Here is a 23,598-nt window from a genome sequence, read left to right as displayed (position 1 = left end):
CAGATAGCCCTATTGGCCAGTCCGGCCTGCAGACTGCACATGTGCAAGACCACATTCTCCTGCACTGGTGTCTGCAGCACCCGCCACAGGATGGTTTACAGGAAGAAAGGGGTCCCAGCTGCTGATTTTTCACTTAAACTTTGAAGCCCCTGGTTCCTAATCACTGTTTCTCATGGTAGAAATAGAGAAGTTACATTTGCTTCACTAGCTGTTTCGGCTTCCCTTTTTTTTAGGGAGGGCTCAGACGGGAAGTGATAAACTCGCTCTCTCTCCCTCCCTCCCTGCCGTGAGTATTTTGTTTGAGAATTTGCATCCCCGGCCACAAGGCGCGCAGCACGGCAGAGCTCGGGCAGGCGGCTGGCCACTGATGCAGAGGTGAGATTCTGCCCTTTTATCGCGTTCTTGGCATTTCTGCCGCGCCTGAGTCCACGCAGGGCACCGACGCCGCTGCGCTTCTTCCTTATGCAGGGTTTAGGGCTGCTGCTGCGAGAACTTTTTTGAGGTAGAGATCTTGTTGTCAGTGAATGAAAGGAAAATAAGGTATTGATAAGCATAAGGAGAGAGATAAAGTAAGGAAAAAATAACTAAGACGAGTATAACATATTTGCTATGTTTTTTGTGGTAGTGTTTTGTGTGGTTCACAACACTTTAAAAGGAAGCAAAGATACAGGGGACGAAAGACAAAAGAAAATGAAATGGAGCACCGTGTGTGATGTGACTAACAGAGGGAAGGGGGAAACACATCACAGTGGCAGACAAGTGAGGGAGGGAGGTTGGGAGCAAAGAGGGAAGATAGACATTTAGATTAAATTCAACTAGAACATTGCAGCGTGTGACCCTGGGCTAGCATCCCCTTGTGTGCTAATACCTCTATCTCCTACGACGGGGAGGGCTTGCAGGCAAATTAAACATCTAGCATAAAGGACAGAATTAGCACCTACATGTACATATGTTTGGCATTCTGTTATTAGGAAATAATTCTGCCACTGACAAACAGGTCTGGCGTAGGTAAAATGTACAGATATATTAAGCTGTTGCAGTTAAGTTGCACGGGTTAAGTTAAGGCAGTGTTACTCAAAGTAGGATCTGGGGCAGCATGCGGCCCTTGACCTTCACCTGCGCCCCCCTAGTCAGCATTGAGCTGCTGTTTACACCACTCAGCATTAATATTGAATAGATATTTATTTAAAGGTTAATTGAAGGTTAAAGAAAGGAAGTAACTAGGGTGTCCTGCACTGCTTAACTTTTAGGAACACATTCATTTTTAAAGACATTGTGCAGCAAAAGTATAAAATATGATGAAATATCTGTAGAATAAAAAAAGTGTATTACATTAACATGTAGAAGCGTTTCACCTTAGTACATAAGATTATCAGTGCAAAGAGAAGTCTTTTTTTTAAGTAATAGTTTTCAAATACAGAGTTAGAAACATTAATTCTCCCAGCCCCCACACTGACAGCAATGCCAATAGTGAACTAAGAGGCAAGTCAGTTGTTGTGCACACTCTGTGGGTGGCCTGGGTTACTATTATACATGGCAAACACAGTTTATTAAATCAAATACAGGAGAAAGTTTTTACAGTGCACACCCTGAAGCTGTATTTCAAGTTCCTCTTATATGTGATAATGAAGAAAAAAGAGGAAAAGTGAAATAAAACAATTCACTGCGATCACACAATTTGTTTAAGTGGAGATTCAGGGACTAATCCCAGGTCTTCTGGTTTTACATTGTGCAATTCAGCCACTAGATGTATATTTTTTGCTTCCTCCACACCAACTCACCACCACACCTGACCCCCACCTTATTGGCATCAATGTGGCCTCGGTCACATCACAGATCAAACTTTTTGGCCAATGGAAAATATTTGTGAATACCCATGAGCTAAGGGTTCATTGAGCTCTTTGTTCCATACTAGCGAGTCCATACAGTCTTATATGCAAGAAAGCTTTGTGCTTTGTTTGACTGTTAAAGCGATATGTGATACTGCGCTAGAAAAGATGCTACACACGGAATTGTTTCTAGGCGCTGAAAAGGTGTTATCTTGACCCATCATACTGGTACTCCTTTATACCTACTATGGTAAGGTGAGAGGCTGAGCAAAGCAGGTTTGTTCACGCATGCGGTGTTCTGACTACACCCTGCATTATGCTATTTTACATAGTATTACACTCCCGCTGTTGACATTGTGCACTTTGGGCAGGGGCAAGTTCTCAGAAGGAAGGTGCTGGAGAGGCTCAGTCACCCCTAAATTGTGCATTCTGAGGTTGGTATTGGTTCCGGTGATTCAATGTGGTGTCTGTGTTTACCATTACTGGATGTGCTTGTGCATATCACTCTTAACATTTTATGTCTTTTTTATGACTAACCTACCGACTCTCACCCACTCACACAAAAGGGAAAACAGAGCCAGTGTCTTGTAATTTGTGAGATGCTTCAATGTCAGAGTGATAATGTAGTCCCGCACCAGATAAGTCAATGGAGCTGAACCAATCTTGAACATGTGATGCAAAGTTTTGTGCCTACTAGGCACTGGCAGTAAATAATTCCAGGGGTGGTTATGCCAAGCTACTGGAAGGTAATTCCACTGTAGTTCATAGAGGTGAACCATTGTTCATTGAAGTTAGTGGAGGTGAGCTATTGTTGAACTGGTGATGCCATTGAAGTCAGTGGAGGTGAGCCATTGTTGGACTGGTGATGTCATTGAAGTTAGTGGAGGTGAGCCATTGTTGAACTGGTGATGCTATTGAAGTGAGAGCCATTGTTGGACCGGTGGTGCCCCTGAAGTCAGTGGTGGTGAGCCATTGTTGGACCTGTGATGCTATTGAAGTCAGTCGAGGTGAGCCATTGTTGGACCGGTGGTGCTGCTGAAGTCAGTGGTGGTGGGCCATCGTTGTACCGGTGGTGCCGCTGAAGTCAGTGGTGGTGAGTGATTGTTAGATCGGTGATTTTACTAAAGTCAGTGGAGGTGAGCCATTGTTGGACTGGTGGTGCTGCTGAAGAAGTGGTGGTGAGCCATAGTTAGACTGGTGATGCCACTAAAGTCAGTGGTGGTGAGCCATTGTTGGACCGGTGATGCCATTGAAGTCAGTGGAGGTGAGCCATTGTTGGACTGGTGATGCCATTGAAGTCAGTGGAGGTGAGCCATTGTTGGACTGGTGATGTCATTGAAGTCAGTGGAGGTGAGCCATTGTTGAACTGGTGATGCTATTGAAGTGAGAGCCATTGTTGGACCGGTGGTGCCCCTGAAGTCAGTGGTGGTGAGCCATTGTTGGACCTGTGATGGTATTGAAGTCAGTCGAGGTGAGCCATTGTTGGACCGGTGGTGCTGCTGAAGTCAGTGGTGGTGGGCCATCGTTGTACCGGTGGTGCCGCTGAAGTCAGTGGTGGTGAGTGATTGTTAGATTGGTGATGTTACTAAAGTCAGTGGAGGTGAGCCATTGTTGGACTGGTGGTGCTGCTGAAGAAGTGGTGGTGAGCCATAGTTAGACTGGTGATGCCACTAAAGTCAGTGGAGGTGAGCCATTGTTGGACCGGTGATGCCATTGGAGTCAGTGGAGGTGAGCCATTGTTGGACTGGTGATGCCATTGAAGTCAGTGGAGGTGAGCCATTGTTGGACTGGTGATGCAATTTAAGTCAGTTTACATGAGCCATTGTTGGACTGGTGATGCGACTAAAGTCCGTGGAGGTGAGCAATTGTTGAACCGGTGGTGCCACTGAAGTCAGTGGTGGTGAGCCATTGTTACACCGACGTCAGAGGTGGTAAGACATTGTTTGGAGGAGGAGACACGTTTGTGAAGTGTGAGATGTTGGGGTGGTAAGGTAGTTCAGTGCCTTAGAAGTCAGTGGAGCTTGCCGAAAAGGGGAAGCAGACGTTTGATCCCATTGAGGTCACGGAGGTGAAACATTGCTGGGAGAGCTATACTGAGCCTTCTAGGGTTAAGGCCATTAAAGTCTTTGGGGGTGAATGATTGTTGAGAGTATGATGTTGAAGTTAATTGGGTGAACCACTGCTGGAGGCTGGTGTAGATATGACACACTGAAATCTCTGAAGGCACTTGGCTTGTTTGGGCAGAGTTTGGTGGTTGAAGACATTTCGAATGGGGGACATTCCCACTACAAGAGTGACATGGGATAAAGGGGGGCATATCACTTACTGGATACTTTGTCAGAATGCATCACTTTTTTTGTCCATGATAACAAGACCCCAAGAGACAATTCTATTTGGTGTGTGGGACTTAAAAATAATAGTTTTTGTACCTAAACATCCTCTACTTTTTGTCCATATTCAGCGATTTCAAATCAGGACTGGTACACCACTAACTAGATTTTGTGTAGCTTCAACTCTTTGTTTAACAAGCTTTCAGGTATGTCTATGAGTTACAGGGTAATTTGAGGACTGACGTGTCATTAGATAGAAATGTCAAGCCCCTTCTTGTTGGAGTCTAGCCACATAACTGTGGCTTCATCCAAACCACTAATCGTTCTGGAGCTTTTAGTTGTTTTTCCTCTCTGAAATAAGACAGGGCGACGGCTACCAGAATGCTGAGCAACATAAGCCCAGAAAGCAATGCTGCCTACCTATGGCCATGACGAGCAAAAGTTATCCCTGGTCAGGCGCATTAGCTCACCCAATCCATCTACATTTTTGCATTGTTGGACTACCAGTTTTGTTTTTCTCCCTAAACGTAGGACCAAAAGCCCATAACAGCAGGACCAATTTGATAGTGGTCTGAGCTTGGAATGGTAACCCTAGTCAGAAATCTGATCATCCCACACTTTACCGGTCTCTCCTCAGCCAGCTGTCCCAGCTCTCACTCTAAGACTAGGGCGTTCCATCCATCATCTCTTCCACAACAGTGAGTCTCTCCTGCTAGGCTAAGCAGATCTGACCTCACACCCCAGGAGGACTAAGCTGCATGAGTTCTTCACCTCCTGCCCTGGCCTTTTTCTGGTGTCCACTCCTTGGCTGCAGTCTGAGTTGATGGAGGCTTTCGGGGTTATGCATGAATGGTGTGTGTGTTTATGCATGGAGGGATTGAGGGATCCTTGGCAGCAGCTGGTTGGATTGGAAATGCAGGTCTAGTGATTACTTAGTGATAACGGCTTAGGTTTTTTTGTCATTCACAACACTTTGATTCCCTGAAAATGGCTTAAATCAGTTCTTTACAGTGACAGGAGTCTTTTCAAGGAAGGCACGTATATAATGTTTGCCATCAGACAACTGAAATAAAGAGATCTCATGCGATTTCCCTGTTGTATAATTTTTCTCTGCTACCATTTAAGGATATGGGACATCACAAGAGAAAGTGATAAGTGTGGTTTTCTGTTGCGCCATCTTAGCCTCCTCTTCTGTTTCTTGTTAGGACATGGTTTCCTGAATGAGGTTCATGATAAATTGTTTGTTATTGGGTCTCGTTCTTCTTTCTTACTCACTGCTGCATGTCGTTCTGTCAGGGAAACAGCGAATCCTTGAGATTTGGCATTGCTACCGTGAGAGCTTGTTGAATCTCACTAACCGGTTAAGACACCGACGGAAAGTCCCGAGGTCCATAAAAGGGCAATGATGTGCACATTCTGTGTGCTACGGCTTCAAAGATTTGTGAAGTCTCTTTTCGCTGTCAGTGCATTGAGCAAGACAGGAATCTGAATCCAAGATAGAAGGTTCAGAATTGAGGTTTATATTTTCCCAACTGGAGAAAGAAATGCCAGCCCAGGTGAGTCTACAGAACTTTGGAGGGATCGAAAGGACTGATTAGGTGATTTTTACAATATTTCGTAGCCATAACATGAGAGGTGATATTATATTTAGTTGGTTCCTGTTTGGTCACCTGGGTCAAAAGGTACCAACCCCTCTGGAATCGGAGAGTTATGATGCCCGGTGACATTCGACAAGATCCAGAGTCATGCCCCCTTTAAGTATCCTTAAATTGTGCCATGGATTCAGTATTCACGGACTAAGTTTGGACACTGAGTTCTCTCATTCTCTTTACTTTGTTAGGTGATTATCACAGACGAAGCAGGTATGGTGGCATTTATAACCGTCAGAGGAGAATGAGGGCCAGATGGTGTATATGTATATATTATTATTATTATTATTTTTTTATAGAAATACACTGTCCAAATTTGTCGGGCCGAACCAGCTTTGTAATGTACTTCTGAATTCTTGATGCTAGGATAGGAGGAGATGGTAACACAGACTGGCTCACCTCCTAAAAAAATCTAATACCAAAGTCTCATATACTTATGCCCATGCCCAATAATCAGAGACCCAGTACAGGTTTTGTCTCTGCACCCCATCCTTAGACCACCTCCTTTGTGAGCAGTTTCAAAATAACCTTCAACCCCAACCCCATTCAGCTTAAAGAGTGATACCCCCAATCTCATTAGCCATGCAGTCTACATCATATGTTCAGAACGCATTAATATCATCCCAGGTCTATAGTACTTACTTTATGCCGCTGGTTTCCACTGGTGACACTGATACTTATGTTTGGGGGCAGGACTTGTTTTCATCTTTAGCCTTTGTGCAAGCGAAAGAAAAGCAAAAAAGTGAGAAAGATCAAGAAATACAGGAAAACGGTGACAAATCGGGAAGATAAGAGGAAGAGAAAGCCAGAGAAACAAGGAGAAAGGGATGAAAAAGAAATTGCACAAGTGAGAGAACAAGATAGAGAGGCACATCACATAAAGGGGGCACTGAAAGTGCTAATTTAAGGCAGGTGACTGCCGTGGTTTTGGGCTGACTGGTGTTTTAAATAGTTGAAGAGATCCAGGAGTGTGAGTTTACCCACTTAGACAGTGATAAATGGTTGATTACCACTAGAACGGTAAAATACTTTACTGGTTTTGACTGGAAATGTAGCAGAATTTTAGCAACTCTAAATTAAGCAACAGCAACTCTAAATTAAGCAACAGAGCGGCAATGAATAAACACAAAGCAAAATAACAAGACATCAACAGAGCAAGACAACTAGCTGTAAAAAAAGAATGCAACACAAAACCACAGTACATCTCAGCACATCACCACCATATCCAAATGCAAAAGATCAAGAATGAACAAACACTCTGGTCACATTTTACCACCTCCTCTAATCTGCTTTCATAATACAGTGGCGTAGGTAACTGGCTCTTTATATATCTGTTAGAAATGGAGTACCTGGTTGGCTAGGGTATGCACCGCAGCGAAGCACAACCCTCCCACTCTAGTCAGGGTAAGTCAGAAACACAACCTAAATTAACCTGTGTGCACCCCCTGGTACCTTGGAACAGGGCAGGCAGGCTTACAGCACTCGCTCTGCACCCTCTCGAGCTTTGCAGTATCTGGGGGCACTTGGCCTCAGGATAATATGGTATTTCCCTGGTCAAGCTCTCCTTACTTGAGCGGCCGTAAATGGTGCGTTTAATTTGGTCCTGCCCCTCCACTGGCTGTTGAAGAGGTGGAGGTGCTTTGCCTCAAGTTGTTAAAGTAACTTTCCCCAGTTGTGCTCTCCTTTACTTGAGCGGCCGGAAATGGTAATTGGACGAAGTTAGGCTCCTGCAAAGACTTAGGCCCGTATTTATACTTTTTTTGCGCCGTATTTGCGTCGTTTTTTGACGCAAAAACGGCGCAAACTTGCAAAATGCCATTGTATTTTGTAGGTTTGCGCCGTTTTGCGTCAAAAAGCGGCGCAAATGCGGCGCTAAAAAAAGTATAAATACGGGCCTTAGTAAGATACAGAAGCGCTTCGCCTCGGGTCTTTAAGGCCAATTTCCCGGTACGTGCTCTCCTTTACGTGAGCGGCCAGAAAAGGTAATTTTCTGAGGTCTGTCTCCAGCACGGTCTTGGCCAGATACGGAGGCGCTTCACCTCAGGTTTTTTTTTTTCAATTGTTTCTTGTCGCACTCTCCTTGCTTGAGTGGCCAGGAAAGGGGTGTTACCAATGAAGTACAGTTTTTTCATGAGGTAGGAAAAAAAAGTGTAGGTGCTTCGTCTGAGGTCCTTCATGGTAGGGTTTCCCCGGCCACGTTCTCCTTGACTCGAATGGTGGTTCAGCTGAGGCCCGGCTCCTGCATGAAAGGGGCAAGTTACGTAGGAGCTTCGCCTCAGGCCCGTACAGCAATTTTTCCCCGGTCACGCTCTCCTTTACTTGAGCAGCCGGCAATGGCAGTGCTGTTGAAGTCTGGCTCCTGTACAGATGGGGCAAGATACGGAGGCAAGAGCAGAGTTGCTTGTGTGGCCCTGGCCGGCTCTCGAGGGCAGCGGCTGTGGTGGTGCTGAGCGGCAGCCTGGTCCACAGGGATGGAGGAGCTGCAATGCACATAGGGTTTTTCCGTCCAGCTGGTCGGGATACGCAGAACAAGAGGCACAGTTGGGTTGTCCGGAGGACGGCCGATCCAAGTGGGCAGAAGTTTGCTGGTAGTAGTCTTTTGGGCAGGCAGGGCACATCAGGCATGTCCTGGAGTCACTCCGGGGTTGCCTTCGGGAATCCTTCCAAAGTGCAGGCAGAGATCAGCAGGCATCAGGGCAGTGCAGCAGGGCAGAGCAGCAGTTCCTGGGAACAGTGAGGTCTGGCAGGGTGGCGATCCTGGCACACAGCAGTCTTTGATCCAGCATAAGCTTGTGGGGTCCAGAAGTGTACTGATGAGTGGGTCACGGGTACTTACTATTTATACAGAAAAGTGCCTTTGATGTGGGGGATGACCAACAAAGAATCCTTGTGAAGTGTGCAGGTCCCCCTTTCAAGTCAGTCTCGGCTCCAGTCAGTGGGAGGTAATCAGCCTCTTGGGTGGACCCCAGCCCTTATCCTTTGAGATGTAAGTGTGAGATCCACCCTACCCCTTCCCCAGGAAGACCTATCAGTATGCAGATGAATGCAAATATGGCTGGGTATCCTGTGTTGTCGGTGTCTGAAGGGAATGCACAAGTGGAATTGTCACCCCACCCCAGCCAGAAGTGTATTGGAGGGAGGCTGTAGGATCACAGGGCGGTGTGTGCAGAAGAATGTCCACTTTATAAAAATGACGTTTCTAGACTATTAGTATTAAATCCAACCTTAACAGTAAAGAGGATTTATTATTACCATTCCAAGGGTACTGAACATGACCCAGCCATTCCTCTCAGATCAGGAATTACAACTTTCAGCTATTATAAGGCATTCCTAATGCTGGCCTTGAGAAGGGTAGGCCTCACAGTGACGAAAAAACACTTGAGGAGTTTTTCATTACCAGGACATGGAAAGTGGAAATATATGTCCAGCCTTTTTACATGGTACTTTGCCCTATGGGCTTCCTGGGGCCTGTTTGAGGGGTGACTTATATGCAGTGGCTGCCGGTAATTTTAGGAAGGAAGGGGTGGGCGGGACACAAAGGCACACATGCACACTCACCCTCATTGATTCACTCATGCACACACACATCCATTCCCAACACTCATTGTGATCAATTATTCAAACATACACACACGCACCAAACATTCATAAAAAAAAAAAAAAACACACACACAGACTTACCTTCAGCTCTCCCTTGGAGGTCGCAGGAGGGTTGGGACTGCTGCCTTCCTTCACTGGCTAATCTATGGTCAGCCAATGAGGGAAGGCAGCAGTCCCAACTCTTCACAGTGTAGGATGCGGTCAGTGAAACTGCTGACCCCACTCTGTGACTGGTTGATACTCAGCCCTGGGTGCTCCAGGGCTTAAAACCGAAGCGCCCAGGTCCGAAGCAATCAGTGATGTTCCCCCTCGTATCGAGAGGGAGGGCCTTGAGGCACCTTTGCTAGGCTGAAGAGGTCACGCCCACAGGGCTGTGACTTCTTCAGCCCAGCAAAGTTCAGTTCAGGCAGCTGGGAGCCTGTGCAAATAGCACATGTCTAACTCCTGTCTGCCTGACCTGAAAATGAAGAGTGTGACACCTGACAGACACCTGACAGACCCCTGACAGACAGTCTTCCTGAGGGGCAAAAGGTGTGTGTGTGTGTGTGGCCCCTTAGCCCCAAAGGATGGGCTGTGGCTGCTTATATGTGAGAAAGGGGGAGTGTAGGGCTTGGAAAGAGGTTTTAAATGCCATGTTGAGGTGGCAGTGGAATTGCACACAAAGGCTCTGCAGTGGCAGGCATGTAACATGTTTACAGGGCTACTTAATGGGTGGCACAAGCAGTGCTGCAGGCCCACTGGTAGCATTTAATTTACATGCCCTGCGCATATGATATGCCACTCTACAATGGACATACAGGTAAATTAAATATGCCAGTTGTGGATACACCAATGTTACCATGCTTTTAGGGGAGACGCACATGCACTTTAGCACTGGTTAGCAGTGGTAAAGTGCTCAGAGTCCTAAGGCCAATAAAAGGATGCAACAATAAAACAGGAGGGAAAGGCAAAAAATCTGGGCTAGGACAATCCTAAGGATGCCAGGTCTAACAATATGAAAATGAGATATATCATGCAAAGAGTTGAGGGGTTACTTTATTAGTGGACAGGGGCTTGCTCCAGCAATCCCAAGGTGCTATTTTTAGGAATAGTGTGGTCGTGCAGCCTTAGGCTTATCAGAGGAGCATTAGACATCTGCCAATACACACAGTCAATAAATGAGACACACGACTCAATAAGGAGATCCACACCAATTTACAAAAATAATATGTATCATATATATTTTGGCACCAAAATCAATACGATCAGGTAAGTACATTTTGCTAGAATTGTTTTTACAGTTCAGAAAAGTCTACACAGTGCAGTATTTGGAAGCTGCGATGTTATTCTATGGAGGAAAAACAAATACGGCAAACAGGTACAGTACATCGACTTACGGGACCAATCTCCTGGGCTTAAGATCATTATTGGCCAAGGGTCAGGGCCACACCAACAGATCGGACGGCACTGGGGCAGCCAGATACAGAGGTGTAGCACAGCATTGGGTACCAAGGGCCAGATGTAGCAAGGCATTAGCGCCTCGCAAACACCGAAAAACGCCGTTTTCGAGGCTCGCTGTTTGCGAGGCGCTAATGCCCGCACGCGATGCAGAAACTCATTTTGCGAGTCAGAACCGACTTGCAAAATGTGTTTTCGACTCGCAAATAGGAAGGGGTGTTCCCTTCCTATTTGCGACTCGCACCGCGATGTAAGTTGATTTGCGACCGCAAAAGCGGTCGCAAATCAACTCGCAGTTACCATCCACTTGAAGTGGATGGTAACTCAGTCGCAAACGGGAAGGGGTCCCCATGGGACCCCTTCCCCTTTGTGAATGATCACAAAATTATTTTTTCAGACCAGGCAGTGGTCCTATGGACCACTGCCTACTCTGAAAAATACCGAAACAAAAGGTTTCGGTAATTTTTTCTATTTGCAGCTCGATTTCCTGCAGCAAACGAGCTGCAGATAGAAAAAAAAAACGGTTTTATTGAAAAGCAGTCACGGACATGATGGTCTGCTGTCTCCAGCAAACCACCATCCCCGTGAGTGCCTAGACTCGCTATGGGGTCGCAAACTTGCACCCCATAGCGAGTCGCAGAAGGTGTCTGAGACACCTTTCTGCATTTCCTTTTGCGAGGTGCAAATAGCGAGTCACTGGGACTCGCAATTTGCACCTTGCAAAAGGAAACCTACCTACATCTGGCCCCAAATGTTAGTCAATGGAGATTGGTCTGGTTACAATGAGGCTGCAGGTTTGGACTGGGAGCCCAGTTGGGGTGAACCAACAGGTAGGTTCAAATCTTGAGCTGCTCAGGGATGTCAGGACGTCTTAGGTCCACTTCCCCACGCCTCAGGGGCGATGGGTGCAGAGGTGTCCTGAGGCATTGGGTTTTCTCCACCGGGAGCACTCGTGGTTGAGGGGGCCTGTGGGCAGTAGGTGCAGGCAGCACCAGTGAGTACACACTGGGAAAGTCCAAGATTGGCTTTGTCTCTGGAGGGCTGGGGACCATTTTAGCACAGTTGGCCCACTTCAGCTCGGGCAAGGTGGCTTGGGTGCAGTGGTGCTTTCAGGTGTTGGGCTTTCAATGGCCCAGAGTCCTCACAGTTCTCTTGGGGTGCCTGCAAGACACAGGGAAGCAGCTCAGCTGCTCCACAGGAGTTCCTGGGTCTTTGTTGAAGGCAGGCAGTCCTCCCAGCCTTTTGGAGGTACACGAGCTTGCAGGATGAGACAACTTTGGAGCAAATAAGGCAGGAAAAGCAGACAGGCTGGCAGGGCTGGGGGCCAAGTCAGGCGCTTCTTTCTCAGACTTTTCTTTCACGGCTCTTGAGGGCCTTCTGCTTCGTAGGTGTAAAGAAATGGATCCCTGTTGCAGTTACCCCCCACTTTTTGCCTGATACTGATGCTGACTTGACTGAGAAGTGTGTTGGGACCCTGCTAACCAGGCCCCAGCACCAGTGTTCTTTCACCTAAAATTTACCGTTGTCTCCACAATTGGCACAACCCTGGCACCCAGGTAAGTCCCTTGTAACTGGTACCCCTGGTACCAAGGGCCCTGATGCCAGGGAAGGCCTCTAAGGGCTGCAGCATGTCTTATGCCACCGTAGGGACCCCTCACTCAGCACAGACACACTGCTTGCCAGCTTGTGTGTGCTGGTGGGGAGAAAATGACTAAGTCGACATGGCACTCCCCTCTGGCAGGCCTTACAGCCCTAAGGCAGGGTGCACTATACCACAGCTGAGGGCATAGGTGCATGAGCACTATGCCCCTACAGTGTCTAAGCAAAACCTTAGACATTGTAAGTGCAGGGTAGCCATAAGAGAATATGGTCTGGGAGTCTGTCAAAAACTAACTCCACAGCTCCATAATGGCTACACTGAATACCGGAAAGTTTGGTACCAAACTTCTCAGAATAATAAACCCACACTGATGCCAGTGTTGGATTTATTAAAAAATGCACACAGAGGGCATCTTAGAGATACCCCCTGTATTTTACCCAATTGTTCAGTGCAGGACTGACTGGCCTGTGCCAGCCTGCTGCTGAGAGACGAGTTTCTGACCCCATGTGGTGAGGGCCTTTGTGCTCTCTGAGGACAGAAACAAAAGCCTGCTCTGGGTGGAGGTGCTTAACACCTCCCCCCCTGCAGGAACTGTAACACCTAGCAGTGAGCCTCAAAGGCTCAGGCTTCGTGTTACAATGCCCCAGGGCACTCCAGCTAGTGGAGATGCCCGCCCCCTGGACACAGCCCCCACTTTTGGCGGCAAGTGCAGGAGAGATAATGAGAAAAACAAGGAGGAGTCACTGGCCAGTCAGGACAGGCCCTAAGGTGTCCTGAGCTGAGGTGACTCTAACTTTTAGAAATCCTCCATCTTGCAGATGGAGGATTCCCCCAATAGGAATAGGGATGTGCCCCCCTCCCCTCAGGGAGGAGGCACAAAGAGGGTGTAGCCACCCTCAAGGAAAGTAGCCATTGGCCACTGCCCTCCCAGACCTAAACACACCCCTAAATCGAGTATTTAGGGGCTCCCAGAACCAAGCAAGATAGATTCCTGCAACCTAAGAAGAAGAGGACTGCTAAGCTGAAAAACCCTGCAGAGAAGACGGAGACACCAACTGCTTTGGCCCCAGCTCTACCGTCCTGTCTCCCCCCTTCTAAAGACACTGCTCCAGCGACGCTCTCTCCAGGGACCAGCGACCTCTGAATCCTCAGAGGACTGCCCTGCTCTAGAAGGACCAAGAAACTCCCAAGGACAGCGGCTCTGTTCACCCAAGACTGCAACTTTGTTTCAAAAGGAGCAACTTTAAAACAATTGCGTTTCCGGCCGGAAGCGTGAGACTTGCTACTCTGCACCTGACGCCCCCGGCTCGACTTGTGGAGAAACAATGCTTTAGGGAGGACTCCCCGGCGACTGCGAGACCGTGAGTAGCCAGAGTTGTCCCCCCTGAGCCCCCACAGCGACGCCTGCAGAGGGAATCCCGAGGCTCCCCCTGACTGCGACTGCCTGTCTCCCAGATCCCGACGCCTGGTAAAGACTCTGCACCCGCAGCCCCCAGGACCTGAAGGATCGGAACTCCAGTACAGGAGTGACCCCCAGGAGGCCCTCTCCCTTGCCCAGGTTAGCTACCCCGAGGAGCCCCCCCCTTGCCTGCCTGCATCACTGAAGAGACCCCTTGGTCTCCCATTGATTTCAATTACAAACCCGACGTGTGTTTGCACACTGCACCCGGCCGCCCCCGTGCTGCTGAGGGTGTACTTTCTGTGTGGACTTATGTCCCCCCCGGTGCCCTACAAAACCACCCTGATCTGCCCTCCAAAGACGCCGGTCTTCGACCTTCGCCGACCTGCTGGCAGACTGGAACCGGGGCACCCCCTTCTCCATTGAAGCCTATGCGTTTTGGGCACCACTTTGACCTCTGCACCTGACCGGCCCTGAGCTGCTGGTGTGGTAACTTTGGGGTTGCTCTGAACCCCCAACGGTGGGCTACCTTGGACCCAAACTTGAACCCCGTAGGGGGTTTCCTTACCTGCAAAAACTAACTAACTCTTACTCCCCCCAGGAACTGTTGAAAATTGCAGTGTCTAGTTTTAAAATAGCTATATGTGATTTATGTGAAGACTGTATATGCTATTTTGATTATTCAAAGTTCCTAAAGTACCTACCTGCAATACCTTTCATTTAAAGTATTACATGTAACATTTTAACCTGTGGTTCTTAAAATAAACTAAGAAAATATATTTTTCTATACAAAAACCTATTGGCCTGGAATTGTCTTTGAGTGTGTGTTCCTCATTTATTGCTTGTGTGTGTACAACAAATGCTTAACACTACTCCTTTGATAAGCCTCCTGCTCGACCACACTACCACAAAATAGAGCATTAGTATTATCTCTTTTTGCCACTATCCTACCTCTAAGGGGAACCCTTGGACTCGGTGCATACTATTCCTTACTTTGAAATAGTGCATACAGAGACAACTTCCTACATTGGTGGATCAGCGGTGGGGTACAAGACTTTGCATTTGCTGGACTACTCAGCCAATACCTGATCACACGACTAAATTCCAAAAATTGTCATTAGAAAAGGATTTTTGCAATTTGAGCTATTTTTCTAAATTTTTAAAAGTCCTGCTAGGGCCTTGTGTTAGTCCCTGTTAGCATTTCTTTTAGAGTTTAAATTTTCTGTAAAAGTTTGAATTAAGTTCTAGAGATAGTTTTAGATTCTTAAAAAGTATTCCAAATTTTAGAAACATAGGGGGTCATTCTGACCCTGGCGGTAATTACCGCCATGGCGGAGGTTGGCGGTAGCACCGCCAACAGGCTGGCGGTGCTCCGCCGGGCATTCTGACCGCGGCGGTACAGCCGCGGCCAGAAGCGGAAAGCCGGCGGTGTACCGCCGACTTTCCGCTGCCCATGGGAATCCGCCATGGCGGCGCAGCTTGCTGCGCCGCCATGGGGATTCTGACAGCCCATACCGCCATCCTGTTCCTGGCGGTTCACCCGCCAGGAACAGGATGGCGGTATGGGGTGTCGTGGGGCCCCTGGGGGCCCCTGCAGTGCCCATGCCAATGGCATGGGCACTGCAGGGGCCCCCGTAAGAGGGCCCCACAAAGAATTTCAGTGTCTGCTTTGCAGACACTGAAATTCGCGACGGGTGCAACTGCACCCGCCGCACCTTCCCACTCCGCCGGCTCCATTCTGAGCCGGCTTCCTCGTGGGAAGGGTGTTTCCCGCTGGGCTGGCGGGCGGACTTTCGGCGGTCGCCCGCCAGCCCAGTGGGAAAGCCAGAATGACCGCCGCGGTCTTTTGACCACGGAGCGGTCTTTCGGCGGGAACCGCTTGGTGGGCGGTGACTGCCGTCCGCCGCGGTCAGAATCACCCCCATAATGTCTACTGCAGAAGAGACAGTGGTGGAGCTCAACCTCACACCTTACCTGCGTCTTAGGATGTCAGAGTTAAGGACTCTCTGCAGAATCAAAAAAATAAAAACTGGATCAAACCATACCAAAGAACAGCTCCAGGAGCTCTTGGCAGAGTTTGCTAAAAACAACCCATCTGATGATGCCCTCACAGAGGGGGAAGCTAGTGATGTGGAGGAGAATTTCCCCCCTCCAGTCCTAGTTAGGGAGAACAGGGTCCCTCAAACCCTGACTCCAACTGGGATAGTCAGAGATGCTGGTTCTCTCACAGGAGGGTCCAGCACCTCTGGAATCACTGAGGATAGCCTCAGTGAAGATGACCTCTTGCTAGCCAGGATGGCCAAAAGATTGGCTTTAGAGAGACAGCTCCTAGCCATAGAAAGGGAAAGACAAGAGATGGGTTTTGGTCCCATCAATGGTGGCAGCAACATAAATAGGGTCAGAGATTCTCCTGACATGTTGAAAATCCCAAAAGGGATTGTAACTAAATATGAAGATGGTGATGACATCACCAAATGGTTCACAGCTTTTGAGAGGGCTTGTGCAACCAGAAAAGTAAACAGATCTCACTGGGGTGCTCTCCTTTGGGAAATGTTCACTGGAAAGTGTAGGGATAGACTCCTCACACTCTCTGGTAAAGATGCAGAATCCTATGACCTCATGAAGGCTACCCTGATTGAGGGCTTTAGATTCTCCACTGAGGAGTATAGAATTAGGTTCAGGGGGGCTCAAAAATCCTCGAGCCAGACCTGGGTTGATTTTGTTGACTACTCAGTAAAAACACTGGATGGTTGGGTAACTGGAAATGAAGTGCATGACTATGTTGAGCTTTATAATTTGTTTATGAAAGAACACATTTTAAGTAACTGCTTCAATGAAACGTTGCATCAGTATCTGGTAGACCTAGGTCCAATTTCTCCCCAAGAATTGGGAAAGAAGGCAGACCACTGGGTCAAGACTAGGGTAACCAAAACTTCCACTGGGGGTGACCAAAAGAAAGGGGTTACAAAGCCTCCCCAAGAGAAAGTGGGTGACACAAGAAACAAAGAAAAAGAGTCCTCCTTAGGCCCCCAAAAACCAGACCAGGTGGGTGGGCCCCAAGACACAACCCAAAACAAAGGTGGGTACCAGGGTAAGAACTGGGATGCCACTAAGGCATGGTGCCAAAACTGTAGACAGACAGGGCACCACACCAAGGACACTTCTTGTCCCAAATACAAACCCCCTAGCAAAATCCCAGGGGTGACCAGTGTAGCCATTGGGGATGACTCCTCAGATGAGGAGGTCTTCATAGCCTTCAACTGGAAAAAGGGCCCCACAGGTAAGTTGGAGATTCCAGAGGGAAGTAGACGCTTCCACCACCTACTGGTGAATGGAATCCCAGCCACTGCCCTGAGAGACACTTGTGCCAGTCACACTATTGTGCATGACAGGCTGGTGTTCTCAAACCAGTACATCCCAGGTGAGACTGCCAGACTAAGAGTTAGCCCAGACAGGGTCACTGATAGGCCTGTGGCTTTTGTGCCTATAGAAGTGGGTGGGACTTTTAGCTGGAGAGGGGTGGTAGTCAGTACAGACCTCCCCCTTGATTGTCTCCTTGGAAATGACTACCCAGAGGTTAGTCAGAGCCCAAGAGAGGAACTGGTCTAGTGCCAGTCCTCTGCTAAGGACTCTGGAGGTGCTACCCCTGCAGTAACTGCAAGTAGGCCCCAGAAGAAAAAGAAAAGAAAGCAGTGTAGGAAGGGTGGACAACCTTTAGCCAAGGTTCCAGCAAGCCAAGGAGATTCTGCTCCAGTAGGGGAAAACTCAAAAAATGGCACTGGTAACGTCCAACCTGACCCACAAGAAGTACTGGCTAGTCAAGCAACTGTTAAGCCTGAGTGGGTGGCTCCTCAGCTAACAGAAGAAAGAGTGGAAGAAGGGTGTTTACTACAAGATGTGGTAACCCCCCACTCTAATACAGCAGACAGGCACCCTGAACCCAAAGAAGCCTGTAACTTAGCCCCTTCCCTTGTAGGTGAAGAGCTAAAGGTGTGGTTCTGGACACTGACAGCTGTCAGTGGCCTCTGCTGGGTGTTAGCCTTTATGGCTGCACTATCCTTGGCATGGTGGTCTGACGCCATGCCAAATAGCAAATTAGGCCCCCTGACCCTGTTGGTCATGGTGGGGTTACTCCAGTTCTGGGTAACCTCTTTGGGTAAGTTAGGGGTGACCCTGGCTAAGATAAGATTAGCGGAGGTGGATGCCTCTAACCCCAAAATAGAGAGAATGGGTGGAGACATTAAAGACACAGACAAGAGGCAATTCAGACTAGGACTAAGTGGGTCAGTTCCCCAGAGGGAATGACCTGAACAGGAGGATGTAAGGCAGAGTAGGCCCTGCAACAAACCAGCCTATTTCCTTTACTCTTCCTCGCCTGACAGACTAGGAAGACTCTCCCAGCTTTGACTGAGTCTCCTGGCCTGTGGGCTGGGGGGGGCTTGTGTAAAGAAATGGCTCCCTGTTGCAGTTACCCCCCACTTTTTGCCTGATACTGATGCTGACTTGACTGAGAAGTGTGCTGGGACCCTGCTAACCAGGCCCCAGCACCAGTGTTCTTTCACCTAAAATGTACCGTTGTCTCCACAATTGGCACAACCCTGGCACCCAGGTAAGTCCCTTGAAACTGGTACCCCTGGTACCAAGGGCCCTGATGCCAGGGAAGGTCTCTATGGGCTGCAGCATGTCTTATGCCACCCTAGGGACCCCTCACTCAGCACAGACACACTGCTTGCCAGCTTGTGTGTGCTGGTGGGGAGAAAATGACTAAGTCGACATGGCACTCCCCTCAGGGTGCCATGCCAACCTCACACTGCCTGTGGCATAGGTAAGTCACCCCTCTGGCAGGCCTTACAGCCCTAAGGCAGGGTGCACTATACCACAAGTGAGGGCATAGGTGCATGAGCACTATGCTCCTACAGTGTCTAAGCTAAACCTTAGACATTGTAAGTGCAGGGTAGCCATAAGAGAATATGGCCTGGGAGTCTGTCAAAAACGAACTCCACAGCTCCATAATGGCTACACTGAATACTGGAAAGTTTGGTACCAAACCTCTCAGAATAATAAACCCACACTGATGCCAGTGTTGGATTTATTACAAAATGCACACAGAGGGCATCTTAGAGATACCCCCTGTATTTTACCCAATTGTTCAGTACAGGACTGACTGGTCTGTGCCAGCCTGCTGCTGAGAGACGAGTTTCTGACCCCATGTGGTGAGGGCCTTTGTGCTCTCTGAGGACAGAAACAAAAGCCTGCTCTGGGTGGAGGTGCTTAACACCTCCCCCCTGCAGGAACTGTAACACCTAGCAGTGAGCCTCAAAGGCTCAGGCTTCGTGTTACAATGCCCCAGAGCACTCCAGCTAGTGGAGATGCCCGCCCCCTGGACACAGCCCCCACTTTTGGCGGCAAGTCCAGGAGAGATAATGAGAAAAACAAGGAGGAGTCACTGGCCAGTCAGGACAGCCCCTAAGGTGTCCTGAGCTGAGGTGACTCTAACTTTTAGAAATCCTCCATCTTGCAGATGGAGGATTCCCCCAATAGGAATAGGGATGTGCCCCCCTCCCCTCAGGGAGGAGGCACAAAGAGGGTGTAGCCACTCTCAAGGACAGTAGCCATTGGCTACTGCCCTCCCAGACCTAAACACACCCCTAAATCGAGTATTTAGGGGCTCCCAGAACCAAGCAAGATAGATTCCTGCAACCTAAGAAGAAGAGGACTGCTAAGCTGAAAAACCCTGCAGAGAAGACGGAGACACCAACTGCTTTGGCCCCAGCTCTACCGGCCTGTCTCCCCCCTTCTAAAGACACTGCTCCAGCGATGCTCTCCCCAGGGACCAGCGACCTCTGAATCCTCAGAGGACTGCCCTGCTCTAGAAGGACCAAGAAACTCCCGAGGACAGCGGCTCTGTTCACCCAAGACTGCAACTTTGTTTCAAAAGGAGCAACTTTAAAACAACTGCGTTTCCCGCCGGAAGCGTGAGACTTGCTACTCTGCACCCTACGCCCCCGGCTCGACTTTTGGAGAAACAACGCTTCAGGGAGGACTCCCCGGCGACTGCGAGACCGTGAGTAGCCAGAGTTGTCCCCCCTGAGCCCCCACAGCGACGCCTGCAGAGGGAATCCCGAGGCTCCCCCTGACCGCGACTGCCTGTCTCCCAGATCCCGACGCCTGGTAAAGACTCTGCACCCACAGCCCCCAGGACCTGAAGGATCGGAACTCCAGTGCAGGAGTGACCCCCAGGAGGCCCTCTCCCTTGCCCAGGTGGTGGCTACCCCGAGGAGCTCCCCCCTTGCCTGCCTGCATCGCTGAAGAGACCCCTTGGTCTCCCATTGATTTCAATTACAAACCCGACGCGTGTTTGCACACTGCACCCGGCCGCCCCCGTGCTGCTGAGGGTGTACTTTCTGTGTGGACTTGTGTCCCCCCCCGGTGCCCTACAAAACCCCCCTGATCTGCCTTCCAAAGACGCGGGTACTTACCTGCTGGCAGACTGGAACCGGGGCACCCCCTTCTCCATTGAAGCCTATGCCGTTTGGGCACCACTTTGACCTCTGCACCTGACCGGCCCTGAGCTGCTGGTGTGGTAACTTTGGGGTTGCTCTGAACCCCCAACGGTGGGCTACCTTGGACCCAAACTTGAACCCCGTAGGTGGTTTACTTACCTGCAAAAACTAACTAACTCTTACTCCCCCCAGAAACTGTTGAAAATTGCACTGTGTCTAGTTTTAAAATAGCTATATGTGATTTATGAGAAGACTGTATATGCTATTTTGATTATTCAAAGTTCCTAAAGTACCTACCGGCAAAACCTTTCATTTAAAGTATTACATGTAAAATTTGAACCTGTGGTTCTTAAAATAAACTAAGAAAAGTTATTTTTCTATACAAAAACCTATTGACCTGGAATTGTCTTTGAGTGTGTGTTCCTCATTTATTGCTTGTGTGTGTACAACAAATACTTAACACTACTCCTTTGATAAGCCTACTGCTCGACCACACTACCACAAAATAGAGCATTAGTATTATCTCTTTTTGCCACTATCCTACCTCTAAAGGGAACCCTTGGACTCGGTGCATACTATTCCTTACTTTGAAATAGTGCATACAGAGCCAACTTCCTACAGTAGGTCAGTAGGAATCTGATTTGGTGGCAGGGGCTCCCCTAAATACTAAAGTTAGGGGCATTTTGGGGAGTGTAGGGTAATAGCCAATGTTCAACTTACTGATGGGGTCACTATGCCCCCTATATGATCACTTCCAGTGGGAAGTGGGCATACCCCTGTCCCAGAGTTCCTAATTCTGCCAACACCAAGATGGTAGATTTCCAAATGTTGGATTCACATACAGCAGTGGGATTGACCTAAAGGATGGACACACCTCCTTGAATACTAACTTTCCTGCCTGTCCCGGTGCCAAATGGGCCCTGGGCCAGGGGGATCAGCAGCTATCCTCTGAGTGAAGCCAGATCTGCATACCAAGGGCAGGGGCCTTCTTTGAAGCTCCCTGCCTTGGAATGCAGATTCACAGGTCATCCTGTTAGGTGGGCAATGTAAACACCTCTCCCAGGGCAGGATTTGTTTCTGACCACCCAAGAGCAAAAGCTCCCACCCCTGGGGGTCAGATGTGTGTCTGGTGGTGGCAGGCTGGCTAAAACTAGTCAGTCCACACACTGGTAGTTGGTAGGTTTTCAGGTGGCACCCCTAAGATGCCCTCCAGGTGGATGTAATAATAAATCTATAACTGGCATCAATGGGGGTTTATGAATACAAGATTGTGGGAAACTAACCTTTTTACAGGGTTTCCATTGTCTTTTTGCTTCTGACCTCCTGTTTTTTATTCAGTGCTGAATTACATTTTTGCTGGCTATAGGACTCTGGGCACTTTACCACTGCTGACCAGTGCTAAACTGCAAGTGTTCTCTGTCTAAATTGTATTGGTGATTGTCTCTCCATGACTGGCATATTTGATTTACTAGTAAGTCCCTAGTATAGTGCACCAGGTGTGCCCAGGGCCTGTAAATCAAATGCTACTAGTGAGCCTGCAGCGCTGATTATTCCACCCACATAAATAGCCCTGCAAACATTTCTCAGGCCTGCCATTGCTGTGTGGGTGTGTGTGTAGTTTTAAACTGCCATTTCGGGCTGGCAAGTGAACCCACTTGCCAGGCACAAACCTTCCTTTTTACTAAATGTATGTCACTCCTAAAGTCGGCCCAAGGCAGTCCCGTGGGCAGGTTGCAGTGTATTTAAAAGGTAGGACATGTACATATGTGTATTACATGTATAGTGAAATACTGCTAAATTCAGATTTCACTATTGCAAGGCCTATCTCTCTCATAGGTTAACATGGGGATTGCCTTGAAGTATCTTTTAAGTGTAATTTCCCATTGGGATCAAATAGAGATATGGAGTATGGTGTCTCTGAACTCACCATTTAAAAATACAACTTTTGGTCAGGTTTTTGTTTTAACTGAAAGTTTGAAAATGCCACTTATAGAAAGTGGGCATTTTCTTGCTTAACCATTCTGTGCCTCTACCTGCCTGTGGAACACACTTCTGGATTAGGATGACAGTTGGGCTGTTTGTGAATTCAAAAGGAACTGAGGTGAGCCCTGCATTTCCTGATGGGTCTTCTGAGCTAGAGTCAGGGGAGGAGCTGACACTTGCACATGTCCTCCCTGGAGTGTCAGGGGCCAGTGCAGGGAAAGGCAGGGTCTTGTGCACTATAAAGACTTCTCTTTGAAGTTTGCCTACTTCAAAAACAGAAATGGGTATAAGTACTGCTCTGATCCCACAAAGTTAGAATCCTTCTGGACTGGGGACATTCTGCCAGGAAGAAGAACTGGAGGCTGCAGGAGGGACTGACACTCCCTGCCTGTTGCTTTGCTGTGCTGGCGTGCTGCTTGCTGCTTCTGTCCTGGGAGTAAAAGGACTGGACTTTGCTTTCTGCATTCTGCTTCCAAAGGTTCTCCAAGTGCTTGGACTGAGCTTGCCTCCTGTTACGAAGTCTCAGGTACATCAAAAGCTTCAATTGCCAGCACGTAGGCTCTCTTGCTGAGAGTCCTGACTTGTCAAGTGGTGCCAAATCCAGTTCCTGGACCCTTGGGAGTGAGTTCTGGTGCAACCAAGAAGAAACCAAGCACAACTCCAGAGTGACTCCTTGCCGCTGCCTGCACAGGAGCCGTGGTCTACGCTGAGTGCAACGACCGTGACTGACGCCGCAGGCCCGATGCTGCAGCAGCACCCCTAAAGTCCCACCACAGTGTGAGTTCAGAACACTGTGTTACCGACATCCATGGCACCCAGCTCCGACTCCCCGCAGCACCTGTGGCCCTGTGGTGTGATCCCAACACCACGAAGTTGACGTCTTGTAGCTTGACCTGCTGGATTCATCAACCCTGCCTTTTCTTAAGGAACCAATGCCTCGCCACCGTCGTCGTATCACCTCCCCAGCAACTGTAAGGAACCAACGCCTTACCTCCCCTGCCTAGCAGTAAGGAACCAACGCCTCACCTCCCCAGTAGCAGTAAGGAACCGACACTGCACCAGCTCCGGCAACGCCTCCCCTGCCTGACTCCATGCAAAGTCTTTGTTTCCTCATCGTTTTCCAAGGTACAGTACCTGGGGTCAGTGCGACTCCATGACTGGCCTGCATTCCCTCACGAGTAGCATCGAACTATTCAGAATGACTCCGTCAAGATGCTGTGGTAGCCTCAATTGGAGCTACTGTGTTTCTAAGCGCTATACTAAGATTT

At 48.7% G+C, this 23,598-nt stretch overlaps 1 protein-coding gene across 1 annotated transcript in view; it reads left to right on the top strand.

Annotated features, from left to right (window-relative positions):
- The first annotated feature begins 266 nt into the window (after positions 1-266).
- Positions 267-23,598, top strand: part of LOC138267730 (uncharacterized) — a 76,677-nt gene continuing 53,345 nt past the window's right edge. Inside the window, exon 1 of the mRNA XM_069216904.1 lies at positions 267-375. The gene's annotated coding sequence lies outside the window, so the exon portion shown is untranslated. The remainder of the gene's footprint in view (positions 376-23,598) is intronic.

This window comes from Pleurodeles waltl, chromosome 12 (genome assembly GCF_031143425.1).
Source record: "Pleurodeles waltl isolate 20211129_DDA chromosome 12, aPleWal1.hap1.20221129, whole genome shotgun sequence".
Taxonomy (NCBI): Eukaryota; Metazoa; Chordata; class Amphibia; order Caudata; family Salamandridae; genus Pleurodeles; species Pleurodeles waltl.
This window is presented reverse-complemented; position numbering and strand designations above follow the sequence as displayed.